The sequence below is a fragment of the Bison bison genome, unplaced genomic scaffold (assembly GCF_000754665.1).
Source record: "Bison bison bison isolate TAMUID 2011002044 unplaced genomic scaffold, Bison_UMD1.0 scf7180017864471, whole genome shotgun sequence".
NCBI lineage: Eukaryota > Metazoa > Chordata > Mammalia > Artiodactyla > Bovidae > Bison > Bison bison.
The window spans coordinates 20,120,842-20,125,550 of NW_011495032.1; positions in this window are offsets into that span (position 1 = coordinate 20,120,842).

Here is a 4,709-nt window from a genome sequence, read left to right on the forward strand (position 1 = left end):
GATATTTGGCAAAACTAATACAATTTGTAAAGTTTAAAAATAAAATAAAATTTAAAAAAAAAAAAAGAAGAAGAAGAAGATGGTAAAGGTAGGGAGAGGATTTTCAACAGGATGTCTGGCTCTTATCCCAGCCCAGTTCATATAGGCCTCTAAAGAGTAAGTCTCCATCTCTTCAGCTTAAGGTTCTCCTACAACCAGTTAATAGGAGAAACAACGTGGATATATACCTTACATTGACCTAACCAGCTTTTCTTAGTTTCTGTCACTCTAACAGAATATCATAGACTGGGTGGCTTAAAAACAAATGATTGTTCCTCACAATTCTGGAGGCTGGGAAGTTCAAGATCAAGGTGTGAGCAAGATTCAGTGTCTGATGAGGGCATGCTTGCTTCCTGTTTTAAAGATAGCCATTTTCTCTTTGCATCCTGCCAAGAGAGAGAGCAGAGAGAGGGTCAGCTCTCATATCTCTTCTTATTTTTTAAAATTTATTTTATTGAGGTATATAATTGTGTTAATTTCTACTGTACAGCAAAGTAATTCAGTTATATATATATATGTTCTTTTTCATATTCTTTTCTGTTGTGGTTTATCACAGGATATTGAATAGCGGGGCTTCTCAGGTGGCTCAGTGGTAAAGAATCCGCCTGCCAAGCAGAAGACGTGGGTTCAACCCTTGGTCCGGAAGATCCCCTGGAGCAGGAAATGACAACCCACTCCAGTACTCTTGCCTGAGAAATGCGATGGATGGGGAGCCTGGAGCCTGGTGGGGAGTTGCAAAGAATCAGAAGCAACTGAGCAACTAACAGCAGTAGCAGTATTGAATATACTTCCTGTGCTATACAGGAGGATCTGTTTATCCATTCTATCTGTAATAATCTGCACCTGCGAATCCCAACTCCCAATCCATGCCTCCTCCACACTCCCTCCCACTTGGCACCAAGTCTGCTGGGTACGCTTGAGTCTGTTCCTGCTTTGTAGATAAGTTCATTTGTGTCATCATTCCTTTGATAAGAACACTAATCTCATTGACGAAGGCTCCACCCTCATGATCTGTTTACCACCCAAAGGGCATCTTCTAATACTATCACGTTAGGGATTAGGGTTTTATCACGTGACTCTGGGGAGGACACATTCAGTCCATAGCAGAGCCTTATTGGAAAAAGCAGTCGATTCTATTACCATAAAAAACCCAAACATTTCTCCTTCTTTTGTCCCTTCCTTTTTAATTTCACCCGAGTTTCCTCAAGGTAGCATCCCAGGGTGTTCTGACCATCTTGTGGCTATCTATTGGCCAACTTGCTTTCATGCCTATACTCATGTTTCTGAAGCTCAGCTCTCACCCTCCGAGGTCTAGGTCCTGGCTTTGTTGTTGTTCAGTTGCTCAGTCATGTCCGACTCTTTGTGACCCCATGGACTGCAGCATGCCAGGCTTCCCTGTCCGTCACCATCTCCCGGAGTTGCTCAAACTCATGTCCATTCAGTCGGTGATGCCATCCAACCATCTTGTCCTCTGTCATCCCCTTCTCCTCCTGCCTTCAATCTTTCCCAGCATCAGGGTCTTTTCTAATGAGTTGGCTCTTCCCATCAGGTGGCCAAAGTGTAGAAACTTCAGTTTCAGCATCAGTCCTTCCAGTGAATATTCAGGGCTGATTTCCTTTAAGATTGACTGGTTGGATCTCCTTGCAGTCCAAGGGACTCTCAAGAGTCTTCTCTAACACCACAGTTCAAAAGCAGCAATTCTTCTGCGCTCAGCTTTCTTTACAGTCCAACTCTCACATCCATACATGACTACTGGAAAAACCATAGCTTTAACTAGACGGACCTTTGTTGGCAAAGTAATGTCTCTGCTTTTTAATATGCTGTCTAGGTTTGCAATAGCTTTTCTTCCAAGGAGCATCTTTTAATTTCATGGCTGCAGTCACCATCTGCAGTGATTTTGGAGCCTAAGAGAATAAAGTCTAGCATTATTTCCATCATTTCCCCATCTATTTTCCATGAAATGATGGGACCAGATGCCATGATCTTAGTTTTCTGAAAGTTGAGTTTTAAGCCAACTTTTTCACTCTTTTTCATCAAGAGGCTCTTTAGTTCCTTTTTGCTTTCTGCCATAAGGGTGGTGTCATCTGCACATTTGAGGTTATTGATATTTCTCCTGGCAATCTTAATTCCAGCTTGGGCTTCATCCAGCCTGGCATTTCACATGATGCATTCTGCATACGTTAAATAAGCAGGGTTACAATATACAATCTTGACATACTCCTTTACCATTTTGTAAAAAGTCGGTTGTTCCATGTCTGGTTCTAACTGTTGCATCTTGACCTGCATACAGGTTTCTCAGGAGGCAGGTAAGGTGGTCTGGTAATCTCATCTCTTGAAGAATTTTCCAGTTTATTGTGATCCACACAGTCAAAGGCTTTAGTGTAGTCAGTGAAGCAGATGTTTTTCTGAAATTCTCTTTGCTTTTTCAGTGATCCAATGGATGTTGGCAATTTGATCTCTGGTTCCTCTGTCTTTTCTAATCCAGCTTGAACATCTGGAAGTTTTTGGTTCACATACTTTGAGGCCTAGCTTAGAGAATTACATCCTGGTTAAGAGGAGGCAGATTTCAGTCGGTGGCACCCTCAGGGCCCAGTACCCCCCCACCCCACCAATCCTGCTCAACTGTCATTGCTAAGGAAGCCAGGAGCCCAGGTCACAACTGGCCCTCAGGATCCTCAGGGCACACAAACAGCAGGGGATAGGTCCTGCAGACTGAGACCCAAGCAGACGGCCACTGCCATTGTCCTAGAGGCGGGGACAGGGGAGAGGTTCACCACTTCCTCAAGTCCTGGGCCAATCAGTAGCTGGTCTTGGTGGGGGCTCTGGAGCCTTGCAAGACACAGCCCCCAGCCTGTTTCCTGGGTAGGTAAGGTGGGGGGACCTGGGGAAAAAGCGGGGATCCACCTCTTACCTCTCTCCTCTCAACCACCACCTCTCAGCCTGTTGACTCAAAGGGCCCACTACTGGTGGCTCACTGACAGTTCGCTGCTTATGGGAGAGACCCGCTGCAGCACCAACCAATGGCTGAGCAGGGCCACTAAGGGTCCCTAGCAGTAACCATTGCCTGGTAAGGACGTGCAGGGTAACGGCGGCACAGTAATGCCCTTGTGCTAAGGGCTGCACTTGGCCAGGCTATACTGCAATAGGAACTTCTGCCCCTTGTATCATCATATCGTTACTACATTGGGAATGCGATGGTACCGTAGCCTATGCTTCTCAAACTTAAATGTAAGTCACCTGAGAATCTTATTAAAATGCAGATCCTTTCAGTAGATCTGGCATAGTATTTTGCTTTTAGTATCTAAGTCATGTTTGACTTTGTGATCCCATGGACTCACGGGGTTTCCCAGGTAGGCATATTAGAGTGGGTTGCCATTTCCTTCTACACTGTATTTTTAAAAATTATTTATTTTTGGCTACATCTGTTCTTGTGGTATGCCGTTGCCCCAGGACTTCTCTCTAGTTGTGGCCTGTGGGCTTTAGTTGCCGGGTGTCACGTGGCATCTTAGTTCCCTGACCAGGGAGAGAACCTGTCCCTTGCATTGGAAGGTGGATTCTTAACCACTGAACCACCAGGGAAGTCATTAGTCTATTTCTCAAAAACTGCAAGTGACACGAACACTTTTGATCTCCAGGCTAAACTTTCAGGAGCAATGACCTTGACATCTGGCATCTGAAGTTCTTTCTGGGTGATCATTTTGGAGCCAAGTGATTTTCCTCCCATATGTGTTAAATTCTATATTCTGCTTTTGTGATCAAAACTACTCATCCAGTTGCATATTACACTTTATACACATTACATACTACAGACACCAGTTAACTACCAGGTTTAATTTTGGGGGGTTTGGATTTTTTTTGTACATGATTTTCCTCATTTATGACTACTTGTTTCTAAAGTAATGGTATAATTATTTCTATATTTTGATGTCCATATGCCACGGGCAAACTTTTCATGCCTACAAACCACCACATTGCCATCTTCCTTATGGACACAAGAAAAGATTTCTCTTCCTGTCCAAGAAAATCCCTCCATCGATGCCCTGACTTCCAACTCACTGAAAGCACATTGTTACTTCTTTTGCTAATCAGCCTGCTCTATTTTATCTAGTCCCAAACTTTCTCTATAGTAGTACCAGTAAAAAAATGTTTCATGAAATTATTTAAAAACAGTGAATGCAACACAATTTTAATTGCTGAATTTAGCTGAAAGATGTATGGATGTTCATTGTACTATTCTTTCAACTCTTCTCAGTATTTGTAAATTTTTAAGTTTGGGGGTGTAAATACAGGAACAATGAACAATTTATCCTTTGTTTCTTCCTAGCACAGATACTCCCAGATAACATAAATTCCCTCCAGAGCCTCTCACCCATTAAAAATTTACTCCCACAAACAAAAACTTTTCCCCCAAGATATTTAACGTCCTTTTGTCTAGTCTGACATACAAGCATGTCCTCTTTACAATCTTTCTGCATTATAAACTATTAACAAATTTTAAAACTTTTAGCTTTTCTAGCATGAACACTAGAAATGTCATTTACTCTCTAGTTTAGTAAATCTTAACTACATTGTAAATCTGTATTCTCTATGTATTCTATATAGTCACCTCGTATTCTACAGCTTCCTATCTACATTTTTTGCCCTCCTCCTCCAGTCATACATAACCAGGG